The following is a 13295-nucleotide window of genomic DNA, read 5'->3' on the forward strand; positions in this document are numbered from 1 at the left end:
GTTATAGCAGCCCCTGCAGACCCATATAGACAATGAGCAAGTCAGGGATCGGCTTGGCCCTTGGAAAGCTTCCTGTGCAGTGGAGGAAGGTCAGCCCCAGATGCTGGGAAGGGGGTGGGACAGGCAGCATGACCTGTTCTCAGGCAGGTGTCCTGGTTAAGAGGCTGTCCAGCTCTCTGCAGAGCATGGAATCTGGAATTCACCCTGACCAAGCATTTTTCTGTCATTCTTCAAATTAAAAGCAAGGAAGACCATCTTCATTCCAGTGTCAGGGAGTCAAACCTTGAAAACATCATCATCTCACATAAAGTTGAGAAAAAATTATTCACTGAGGACTTGGCAAAGGATTAATCCAGAGCGGCATGGACCTCATTCTCAGAGCCCCTTCCATGGAGCTCTTTTCATGAAGCTGTGCTTCCTGCTTGAAGCTCGGCACATGGACAGCAACCCCAAAGGCAGCTGGGAAACCCACTGTTGCTAACTCTCCGAGGATATTGGTAAAGGACTCTGTCCCTGGCCCTACACAGCAACAGGGCCGTGGGTCTCAAGTCTCCGCAGCATAAAGTTGCAGCATGCAGTTGTTACGGTTTGTTTATATCAAGGACACTGTAAGTCACGTCACAGGATCCTGTTTTCCTTTTCTCGTGGGTTGCTCGGAGTCTCAGAAACACGTTAAGGCTCCTTTGGTGTGTGGGATCTTAAAGAGCATATTTCATGCTTCATCTTACTATTTCTACTCTCTTAGCCCCACTGACTCTTTTTTAACCCATATCAATTTTCATCAGCCACCTCTAATAATGATTTACATGAAGAGGAGCATGAATATTTAAAATTAAATCGGTAACTTACTTAACTATAGTAGCCGCCCAAAGATACTTTATTCACTCATATGTTTTAAAATGAAATAACACCTTGGAAATATTTGCATTTTCTTTATTTCTATTTAATATTTTATTTGTATTTCTTTAGTGTTTGTACTTAATGTCTATATTTAATGTTCAGAAAAGAAAAACCCAGGATGGACTTACTGGCAAGACCAGCTCCCAATACATCAATGTGGTTTAAGATCTATCGAAGTGATCGAGTGGTTGGTAAAAAAGAAAGAGAAACAAGAACAAAGTTTTCCTTGAAGCTGGGCCCAGGGAGACACCACATAATGTTGCTCCATGGATGTCTGACATTGCCCTGAAAGCCTCAGTTTTTTATCGCGCTCTTTCGATAGGGGAGGGGGAGCGAGGTTACGAAAAGTTTCAGTGATAATTATACAAAAAGAATACATTTGCAAAAACTGATGCACAAAAGTCACAACGTGGTACTATAAAAGCAGAGCACTGTAAAGATAACTTTCTGTGTGTCAGTCAGCATAGAAACCATACACCTTAGCAAGACTGTAGGTTAAACGTAAACCTAGGATTATCAGCAAGAACATATTGGGCTCACAGCTACAGGGAAACAGGATCTGACACAGGACAACCAGCCTGACCACAAAGCTGCAAGAGGAGGGGCCTCCATGCAGGCCTGGAGGAGCAGTGGGAGAAGAAAGACTTTTACATCCTTATCTCAACCACAGAGACAGATGCCCCTCATGCGTCTGTTGATAGGTTCTCCATAAGGGTCGCATCCCCTTTCCAGGGCCCTAATCCATTTGCCTTTCTTGGGAAAGGAATCCAGGTAATAAACCTCTCTATTACAAGTCTGTTTATAGGCTCCCTGCAGCGAGAAGCCTATTACACGCTGTCATCTCTCTCTGGCAGTCAAGGTATGTGGTTAGTCCCTTCATAGGGTTCCTGTTTCTACCAGAACAGTTCAGCAGAACCAAAGTTACAAGTTGCAGCTCAGCAGAGCCAAAGTTACAAGTCACATCTCAGCATTTCACATTGTCCTTTATTTTCTCAAGCATAATCGATACAGCAAGTAACAAGCATCACAAAGCAAATAACTCATTTCAGGGAAACTAAATTCTAAGAGAATTTATGGGTTAAAAGTCAACAACAATTCCTTCTTGTTATTTCAGTTAGCTTGGGTTTTGCCATTCTTCCAGAAGCGTGGGCTTGCTCCGTCACCACGGAGGGGTCCAGAGTATTCCCAGCATGGACTTTTCTTCTTTAATGGACCACTGCAGTCAGGGCTTGTTCATTGTTGTGATGTAGTCAGAGAATTTTAATGCTGCAGCGACACATAAACACAAGTCCAATTAAGCATAAAAGAATTAGTCCAGAATTTAATACAACTGTTCCTCCAATGGACTGTACCCATTTTACAGGGTTTAAATGAGAGAGACCATTGGAAACAGTCAACAGTATCAGCTCCAGAAAACAAAGTTCAGTGAGCTTGAGAAGTCACACAAACTTGTTCTTGTAAGTGGCTAATGTCTAAACTGAGGTTGTCCTCTTGACCGTGTAAATGTCTTTTAATAGAATCCCAGGAATGTAGGGACTCATTATAACCGTGGGGGTAATACAATAGTCAGCGGTGCTCCAGTCACACTGCATCTGTATTCTGTGTTCCAAATTCATAATTCTGTCTCCCATCCAAATTGCAGTTTGATGGAGGTCATTGATTTGATTTGCCAATTTTTGATCAACTCCTGTCTGTTAATTCTACCACCTGGTTGAATTATTTTTTTGCCATTCATTTACAAAATGAGCAGTTTGAATAGAGGAGCAGAGGGCTACTCCAGCAGTTGCTGCTGTGGCAGTCGCTGCTATTAACCCCAAAATTACTGCAATAAGTGTGAAAATAAACCATCTAGTTCTGTTGAGAATTCTTGGAAGAATACCATTAATTACATGAACAGAGGGGGAAGCTTCCCAAGGACAGTTAACAGAAACAGGAATCCAAACACCTTCTTGAGCATGAACCAGCAAACCACTTTCCTGCAGCTTAAAGGGAGAATTAATGCAAGTATATAGTTGACAGTGTTTACACTCAATTATTTTGATCTCCTTTTTAAAATTCAGATTACCAACCAATATCACAGAAGGGGCTTTAACACAACTCCGAATAGGGATGGATAGATTAGAAATAAGCAATGCTACATATTGATAGTTGGGTGCTGTATTATATACTTCCCTAGACAAGGGAGGAAGAGAAGCAGTAACCTGAGCATTAGGCATTTTATATTTCTCATTGGAATTTTTAAATTTAGGGGCTCCTCTTGAAGCACTGTAAAACCTAGCCACTCTCCTCTGTTGGTTTCTTGGGTTGTTAACAACAGACTTAAACATTTCTTCTTCCCAAACTCTAAGTCTTGACATAGCCATAGTTAACTCCCAGAGTTTGAGATGTTCAGAACCAATATGAAGAGGAATCATTTTAGGTCTAGGAGGGGCAACTCCTTTTGTTTCCCATGTAAAAGGCCACCAGGAAATAAACCTTCTATATAGAGTAGGAGAATTGTCCTCACTTTGTTGATAATTTCAGTAGTATGTGCTTTCAGTGCAATTTCTTATGGTTTGTGAGGGGCAATCATTTTTCAAATATCCTTGAGGTGCCCAATCAATAATGACAGTAGAGGAGTCATTTAAAAGTACAGTAGCAAATTCAGGAACACAGTCTTTCCAGACCAAGGTTGAAGTTGGTGGTCAGAAAATTTAGTGGGGCACTATCGTTCTAATAGACCTCCGCTGAAGAGTCCCTCCGTGAAACAGATCCAATTAAAGAGGGAAAAGGAACATAAGCCCAGTAAGTATAATTCTGTACTGCCCCAACTCCAGGGACTCTCACCACTGCTGCAACTACCATAAAGGCAGCCAAGATAAGATTACCAGTTGTCTTTGGGATTCCTTGTTCCTGTAAATATTTCTTTTTTTTGTTTAACCTGTTTAGGCATTATCTTAATTTGACCCTACGAGGGTGGTCTGGAATTTGTAGTATTAGGAGTCAGATGGAGAGCTGGTGATGAGAAGGCCACATTTTGAAGTCTGAGTGTTGGAGGGTGAGCCTTCCTCTTCTGCTTCTGGAGAGTCCTCAGGCTTGGGACTGTGACACAGTTTTAACTGCCAAGACGGCACCCAAACAGGATCCTCTTTCCTGAAGAGACACAAGCATATCTCCTCCCTGATGTTATCACCTTTTCTTTTTCCCATTTTTGTGTCGATGAGTCTTTCCACCACATACCTTTCGGCCCTCTCATTTATTTGGAGGCAAGTCAGAAGACGAAAACCGTTGTTCAGTGCTAGTGATTTCACTTTGTTTAGAAACATTAAGGTAATTTAAGGTAAGGAAAGCACTTTGTAATTGTGCCTGAGGAGTAGCCAAATCCTTATCCTGTAAAGGCTCCTTCTGTTTTTGCAGTTGTGTTTTAAGGGTTTTATTGGACTTTCCACAATGGCCTGACCCTGAGGATTATGGAATGGCTGTTATATGATTGATGTTCAATGTAGAAAAAGCTCTTTAGTGTGGCTTGTATATTCGGGTCCATTATCTGTTTTAACAGTATGGGAATTCCCATAACTGCAAAGCAAGACAGGAGGTGACATTTTACATGAGCTGAGCTTTCATCTGTTTGACAGGTAGCCCAAATAAAGCCAGAATTGGTATCAACAGTAACATGTACATATGACAGGCATCCAAAAGAGTGGACATGGGTAACATCCATTTGCCAGATGTTGTTAGGAGTCAATCCTCGAGGGTTAACTCCTGGAGTTTCAGTAGGCAGAGCAAACACCTGCCATTGAGGGCAACTTTGAGCAATATGTTTGGCTTGTTTCCAAGGTATGGAAAATTTAATTTTTATTCCCTTGGCATTTACACGAGCAAGATTATGAAACTCTTGAGCATCATTAAAGACAGTGGAAATAAGCAAATCAACTTTAGTATCACTTTCAGCAAGAGGCCCTGGCAATTCGGAATGGTATCTGATGTGAGTAATATGGACATGATGACACCTTGCGTTCTGCTTGTTGAAGATTAAGGAACAGCCTTAACAGTTCATTATCATGGATATTTTTTACAGTAGCCATTTCAGTAACTTTTCTGGCATTTACTATGTAGGCAGAACCAGAAACAATATTTAAAGGAACATCAAAATCTTTCAAGGCCTCTGTGACGGTAATAACTTCTGATCTTTGGGCAGGCTTACAGGGAATTTGGATAACTTTGCCTGAGGCCCTACATAGCCTGTCTTACTGCTGTGGGAGCCATCAGTAAAATCAGTAATCGCTTCAGGTATTGGAATGTCTCTTGTTATCCAGGGCAAAATCCAATTTGTGTTCTTAATGAAATCAAACAGTTTATTTTTAGAATAATAGTTGTCCATTTTTCCAACAAAATCAGCCAAACGAATTTGCCACAGCAAAGAACTGGCAAAGGCAGATTGCACGTCAATGAGATTAGGATCAAATCCAGAAAGTTAATTATCCGGCTGCACCCTTGTCCAATAAGCGTGGCTATTTGGTCTAAATATACGGCCGGTGTTTTTGAGATTATTTGGCAGAAAGCACCATTCAACTAAATTATCGATTGAATTATTACCCCCATTGGGGAATGATGGGAAGAAAAACCAAAAACTATAACAGCTGAAAGGAGTCAATTCTTTGATGTTGAGCAGAATGGAGTCTTTGTTCTACAAACTCCAATTCCAGCATTGCATGAGGGGAGAGTGAATGAGGACTCTTAAGATTAGACTCTCCCCTAAGTATGGGAAGCAGGTTAGACAATGCATAAGTGCTCACACCTAGGTTGGGTCTCAGATAATGAATGTTACCTAACAATTTCTGAAAATCATTTAGAGTTTGTAAAGAATCTCGTCTAATTTGAACCTTTTGTGGTTTAATAATTTCCCAATCTACTTTCATTCCTAAATATTGAACCGGGGTAACCTGTTGGACTTTGTCGGGAGGAATATGCAAACCTGCAGACTGTACATACTGTCTTAAGGCCTCATAACACTTAATTAAAGCTTCCCTATTAGAGCAAGCAACTAAAATATCATCCATGTAGTGAAGATTATAGGCCTCAGGGAACAGACGTTGAACAGGTAAAATGGCACGTCCCATAGGTAATTGACAGATAGTGAGGCTATTTATCATTCTCTGTGGCAATACCTTCCATTGATACCTAGAGGCTGGTTGTTGGTTATTTTTTGAAGGAATAGTAAAGGCAAATTATTTTACAGTCATCAAGAGGTAGAGCAATATAAAAAAGCCATCTTTTAAGTTCATTATTATCAAGGGCTGGTGTTTAGGAATCATTGTGGAGGAGGACATTCCTGGTTGTAAAGTCCCCCTAGCTTTTATCACAGGATTAACGGCCCTTAAATCCGTAACCATTCTCTATTTTTCTGATTTATTCACCACAAAAGCAGGAGAATTCCATGGTGAGAGAAAGACTCCTCAATGTTACCCAGTAAAATTTGTTCCTGAACTAATTTAGTTAAAGCCTCCAGTTTAGTGTCATTTAGCGGCCATTGCTCAATCCATATAGGAGAAATACTGATCCATTGTAAAGCAATAGGATAAGCAGGCCCTTCAGTGACTGCCGCTAAAAAGGATTAGGGGAGCCAACACCAAGCCTGCCATTTTTAACTGTGATAAGTATGGGCTCGAGGACCTGTGATTTTGAACCTAGTCCCAAACCATGGATGTAACCTTGGTGATTCATAATGTGTTGACTAGCTTTACTATAATTTTGAAAAGGAATAGTGACTTCAGCTCCCCACTGTTGTAACAGATCTCTTCCCCAAAGATTAATGGGAATAGGGGTGCCGTATGACTGAATATGTCCTGACTGTCCATCAGGGCCCAAACATTATAAAGTAAAGGAACTCTGGAATACCTGCAAGGCAGCTCCTACCCCCACTAATCCAGTAGTGGTGGGTTGCTTGGGCCATTTTGAAGGCCACTGATTTGAGGAAATAATAGTAACATCAGCCCCAGTATCCACCAAACCCTCAAATTTTTTTTTGAATTGTAATGGTGCAAGTAGGCCTTTCCTTAGAGAGTACATTAACCCAGTAGGTGGCCTTTCCCTTGGCTTCAGAACTGCTGATGCCAGGTTGTCAAGTATCTAATCCCTTATTAGAAACTAAGTTAGGAAGTATGAGCAATGGTGCAATTCTGTCCCCTGGGGAGAGTTTAAGAGGAGCAGTTGTGGAAAGAATGACCTTAATTTCATCAGAGAAGTCAGAATTGATAAGTCCAATATAGACATTGAGGCCTTTAAGGGTTAAACAGGCTTGGCCCAAAACAAGACCCACAGTGCCTTGAGGTAAGGGTCCCTTTACACCAGTAGGGACAATAACTGGAGAGTCCCTGCGCAATAGAGGTAAAGGTATGGCGGTGCGTAAATCTGTTGCCGCGCTCCCGGTGGTGGCGGTGGGCAAGCGTTGCACTGGGACACAAGCACTGGGGCTGAGCTGCTGCCCACTGGAGCAACTGTCTGTAGGGGGTAAGCTGCAGGTTGGCAGGGGTCCCTGTTATTTGAGGGGACTGCAGTGGGTCCCACATCCCGTTTCCCAAATTGGAAATGAATTGACTTGGGGTTTGAGCTGGCGCAAATAATTACAAAGAAGTTAAAGGGTTACCATCAATATCAGTTTTGGATTTACAAGCGTTAGCCCAGTGCTTCCGTTTTTGGCACCGTGGGGAAATGGTGGCAGGAGCCTTAGAATGAACAACAGGCTGTCCTTGATTAGACTGTCCTGTAACAGCCTGGGGGGAGTTAACTGGAATTTTAGCCTGCACTATATTTTAGTATGACCTACTTGGCCACACTTATAGCAAGTGCCAGGAAAGGTGTTAGGAGTCCCAGGGGGTTTTATACCAGCAAAGGTTTGGGCCATAAGTACAGCCCTGTGAGTGTATGTGCCGATGCCATCACAAGCCTTAATATAGGCAGGGATAATATCCTTGTCACTTAAGGGTTTCTTTTTAACAGGGTACATAGCCACCTGACATTCCAAATTAGCATTTTTATAGGCCATCAAGTTTACAATAATTTTATGAGATCTGGATTCTGGAATAGATGTTTTAGCAGCATCCAGTCTTTGCACAGCTAGTGACTGTTTTCAAAACAGACTACCAGTTTGAAGTCCACAAACCCAGCCCAAAAACTCAATTGCCAGACTCAAGCCACTCTGTCTGTGGCTTCGAGCACATGGTTAAAGTATACCATTGAAGTCTCTGTTTCTAGAGATGTTTTCAAATTTCTCTCTAAAACTTTATGCTACCAATCTCAATTTGTCATCCTGACAAGCAATACAGTAAATTGGCAAGTTAATTTCAGCATTACCAAAACTCCTTCAAGAAAAGCGCAATTCAGAGTAGCTCTTCCACATATCCAACGCTTTAACTCTGTTTATCAACAGGTCAGGCAAACAAGAAAGAGATAGGAGGTTGGGGTTTAAAGGCATGGGGGCTGCCCACAAAGGAAAGCAAAACAAAACAAAAAACTGAAAAACGAAAACACTCCTAAACCACCAAACAAGGTAGTGCATTTTCTCAGAAGGAAGAGGAATTTACACTGGTGCCACTGGGAACAGAATGGAGATCTTCCGGCTACAGAAACCTACAAAGAAAGACACTCAAAACAGAAAAAAACCACGAAGGAAACAAAACAGATCACCAGGCAATTTGGAGGGGCAGGGAGCTGGAGAGAGGGACCAAAGAGAAAGTGTGAAAAAGGAGGATCTGCAGCTGCTTCTTCCAGAGGAGGAGGAAAGGGGTCAGGTGAAAGCTATGGGTTAACTGCAGTATAGTCCTGAGAAGCAGAAGGAAAAGGTGGAAAAGGAAGAGGTTCCCCAGTTTCTATAAATTGTGGCAGGGAAATAGCTTCCCCAGTTTGAAAAGGCAAAGGGCTGTTTAAACCAAAGCCCAATCAGTCCAAACAGAAATATTCAGCATGACATCATCTCTCATCAAATTATGAAAATTAGCACCAACTTTATCCCAGTCCTGTAAATCCATAGTGCCCTTATCAGGAAACCAAGAACAATATTTTTCAATAGTTGGGAACAACTGAACCAAATTATCAGTGTTTGCCTTAATTCCCCACCACCACCCGTTTTAACAGGAGTTTAATGCAACAGAGATAAGCATGGTGCTTAGACTCTGTTTGACCCATTGTAACCCTGGAACATTTACTGAACAACTCACCAGTCGACAGGGAGTGAAGACACCGTATTCGGAGACCGTACTTGATGAAAAAAATTGCAGCAAAACCTGCACTCAGAATGCACCTAAGAGAGAATAGTAATAATAATAAAAAGCTACGTTGGGCACCAAATATTGGCGAGACCAGCTCCCAATACATCAATGTGGGTTTAGGATCTCTCAAAGTGATCCAGTGGTCGGTGAAAAGAAAGACAAGGAAAAAGGTTTCCTTGAAGCTGGGCCCAGGGGAGACACCACATAATGTTGCTCCATGGATGTCTGACATTTCCCTGAAAGCCTCAGTTTTTTATTGTGCTCTTTCGATAGGGGAGGGGGAGCGAGGTTACGAAAAGTTTCAGTGATAATTATACAAAAAGAATACATTTGCAAAAACTGATGCACAAAAGTCACAACGTGGTATTATAAAAGCAGAACAATGTAAAGATAACTTTCTGTGTGTCAGCGTAGAAACCATACACCTTAGCAAGACTGTAGGTTAAACATAAACCTAGGATTATCAGCAAGAACATATTGGGCTCACAGCTACAGGGAAACAGGATCTGACACAGGACAACCAGCCTGACCACAAAGCTGCAAGAGGAGGGGCCTCCATGCAGGCCTGGAGGAGCAGTGGGAGAAGAAAGACTTTTACATCCTTATCTCAACCACAGAGACAGATGCCCCTCATGCGTCTGTTGATAGGTTCTCCATAAGGGTCGCATCCCCTTTCCAGGGCCTTAATCCATACGCCTTTCCTGGGAAAGGAATCCAGGTAATAAGCCACTCCATTACATTTCCATTTATAGGCTCCCTGCAGCGAGAAGCCTTTTACGCGCTGTCATCTCTCTCTGGCAGTCAAGCTATGTGGTTAGTCCCTTCACGGAGTTCCCGTTTCTACCAGAACAGTTCAGCAGAACCAAAGTTACAAGTTGCAGCTCAGCAGAGCCAAAGTTACAAGTCACATCTCAGCATTTCACATTGTCCTTTATTTTCTCAAGCATAATCGATACAGCAAGTAACAAGCATCACAAAGCAAATAACTCATTTCAGGGAAACTAAATTCTAAGAGAATTTACAGGTTAAAAGTCAACAACAATTCCTTCTTGTTATTTCAGATAGCTTGGGTTTTGTCATTCTTCCAGAAGCTTGGGCTTGCTCAGTCACCACAGAGGGGTCCAGAGTATTCCCAGCATGGACTTTTCTTTCCAGAAATATCCTCATTAGCTTCAGATGCAGAGCAAACTCCGGGTGCCTCTGAGAACTGACTGTGGAGCCACCCCAGGAAGCAGAACCAGGCTCTGGTCAAGGGATTTTCTGAGCCCAAAGCAGCATCGTCTGGCAATGTATTCTCACCCCTAGACCCAAAAGTTTCATCTCATTATAACATTAAGGTCTTTAAAGTTCAGGATCTTGTCATCTAAGTCAGGCACAGAGATCTAAGAACTAAAAAAAGAAATTATTTGCCCCTCATTCCTAATTCAGAATACAGTCGTGAGACAGACAGAATAACTAACTAGACACTTCCACCTAGAAGGAGATGAAAGGGAGGCGAATTACAACAATGAAATCTACCTGGGTGCTGGCAGAGCCCCCTGCTCTGGGATAAGAGGACATCCCTGATTAGAAACTGGGAATGTTTCCTGGAACTGACTCCATAATTCACTGTTCTCAAAAGCTTTGGGATCCACTGTTTGATATCTTAACTTTTCTATAAAAAATGAGAACACATGGACACAGGGAAGGGAGTACTACACACTGGGGTCTATTGGGGGGAATAGGGGAGGGACAGCGGAGGGAGGGGAGCTGGGGAGGGATAGCCTGGGGAGAAATGCGAAATGTGGGTGAAGGGGAGGAAGGCAGCAAAACACACTGCCATGTGTGTACCTATGCAACTATCTTGCATGTTCTGCACATGTACCCCAAAACCTAAAATGCAATAAAAAAAAAAGAAACAAACAAACAAAGAATGTCCACGTTTGCAGGTGAGCAGCAAGTTTTATGATCTCAGTCCCTGCCACAGCATGAGGTCGCTGAGATCTGCTGAGACAAATGAAACAACAGATACAATACCAATTACATATATAATTGTAAACAACAAATATAATACTAATCACATATATACAAACACACATATGTACATACACACACACACACACATATATATATAAACATATTATTTGTGGCCAGAACTGGTGGCTCACACCTGAAATCCCAGCACTTTGGGAGACTGAGGTGGGTGAATCACCTGGCCATTTTGGCCAGTTTGAGATCAGCCTGGCCAAAATGGCCAACCCGTCTCTACTAAAAATACAAAAATTAGCCAGGCATGGTGGCAGATGCCTATAATCCCAGCTACTTGGGAGGCTGAGGCAGGAGAATCATTTGAACCCAGGAGGTGGAGGCTGCAGTGAACCAAGATTGCATCACTGCACTCCAGCCCTGGCAAGGGAGTAAAACCTCATCCAAAAAAAAAAAAAAAAAAAAATATATATATATATATATAATGTATGTAACAGATACAATACCAAAGCCTCCCAACGTGCTGAGATTACAGGTGTGAGCCACCACTTCCAGCCACAAATAATATATTTTTAAATATAATGCTGAGCTGGCACAGAAGTTAGAAATCTACAGAATGATCTGAAAATAATCAGGGATCAATCCAGGTTCTGTGAGACTGTAAATGTATAACATATCTCTTGTTAACAAAAAGAATACCAAATTTTAAAAGGAAAATTAGGCTCAGTGGTTTAGAAACAGCTTATGTAAGTGAAGAATTCTGAAAATCTCATGTTTCATTACTTTCACAGTACATCCGCTTCTGGAAAGCCAGAAACCTAGAAACGACGTATATCAAGTGCACCAGTTGAGATGACAGTGGATATTGATAAACTTTAGACATCCTAAACACGCATACTGAAATAGCTAAGATAATCATTTAACAGAATAGAGAGAATTATATTTTTAAAGCAAGTAGAGGGATGACAATGGAATCTGATTTTAAAGCACTCCATCCAAAATGAAGCACAAAAGGAGAAGAAAAAAAATGCTATGAACTAATAACAAAGAGATGTTATGAGCAATGTCATGGCAATAAACAATGAGAAGGATACGTATCTATCAAAAACCTTGCTAAATTACTTCAAGAACAAATGGGAGGCCTCATTAGTTGTTAAAATTCTTTCACAAAGGAAACCCCAGACCCAAGCGGCCTTACGGTTGATTTCTATCAAACATCATTGATCAAGTACTTTTATCTTGCACGTGCTCTTCCAAATGATAGAAAAAGTGAAAGCACATCCTAACTTATTTTATGAGGCTATCATATGCCTGCTACTAAGAACAGAAAAGTAACTGCAAGAAAGTAAAGCTACAGATTACGTTTCTTTATACATAAAAATAAAAACATCTAAATGAAACCACCATAAAGAACACACAAAGGAAAATGTATAAAGAATCATGTATCCTAATCACGTTGAGATTATCCCAGGAATATAAAGTTGTTGAATTTTGAAACTCAATTAATGTAATGCATCACATCAACAGATGGAAGACACAAAGTTCATGCGGAGGTTTATAGATGCAAAGATCTGTTTGATAAAATTCAACATCCACTCATGACTTAAAACAATATAACCCGTGTAACAAAGGAAGAATGAGAGAAACTTCCTTAACTTAATAAAGAACACCTGACAAAGCCTACGCAAATCACACGTAAAGGTGTTTAAGACATTCACTTTAAGATCAGAAAAATGGCAAGAACGCCTGATTTTCTTTTCCTACTCAGTAATGTATTAAAGTGCTTAACCAGTGCAATAAGAAGAAAAAAGAAATCAAAGTTAGAGAGATTGCAAAGCAATAATCAAAGTGTCATTATTTGTAGAAGTTAAGATTTTTTATATAGAAAATCCCAAGGAACCCACAGATAATTTTTTTGATACTAATAGACAGTTTACTAGTTTAAAACACAAAAGTCACATTGCATTTCTGAACATCAGCAACTTTTACTTGCAAAATACAGATCTTTTAAAGTTTGATACTGTGTTGAAAATGACACAGAAAAGCAACAGGTGGTGAAGACATTCATTATTCAGGATGGCAGTCACTTGCAGGGAGTAGGTGTAGTATAATTGAGGAAGGGGACATGGGTTTCTAGTACATTTCTAAAGATCTGTTTCTTAAGCTGGGTGGTAGATTCATAAT

At 41.0% G+C, this 13295-nt stretch overlaps 1 long non-coding RNA gene across 1 annotated transcript; it reads right to left on the reverse strand.

The window, feature by feature from the left end:
• Positions 1-1120: 1120 nt before the first annotated feature.
• Positions 1121-9180, reverse strand: LOC144578493 (uncharacterized). The gene is made up of 2 exons (XR_013524375.1): positions 9096-9180; positions 1121-2166 (listed from the first exon to the last, which is right to left on the reverse strand). It is a non-coding gene; the product is annotated as an uncharacterized LOC144578493 (long non-coding RNA).
• Positions 9181-13295: the final 4115 nt, after the last annotated feature.

The sequence above is a fragment of the Callithrix jacchus genome, chromosome 12, assembly GCF_049354715.1.
Source record: "Callithrix jacchus isolate 240 chromosome 12, calJac240_pri, whole genome shotgun sequence".
Lineage (NCBI taxonomy): Eukaryota > Metazoa > Chordata > Mammalia > Primates > Cebidae > Callithrix > Callithrix jacchus.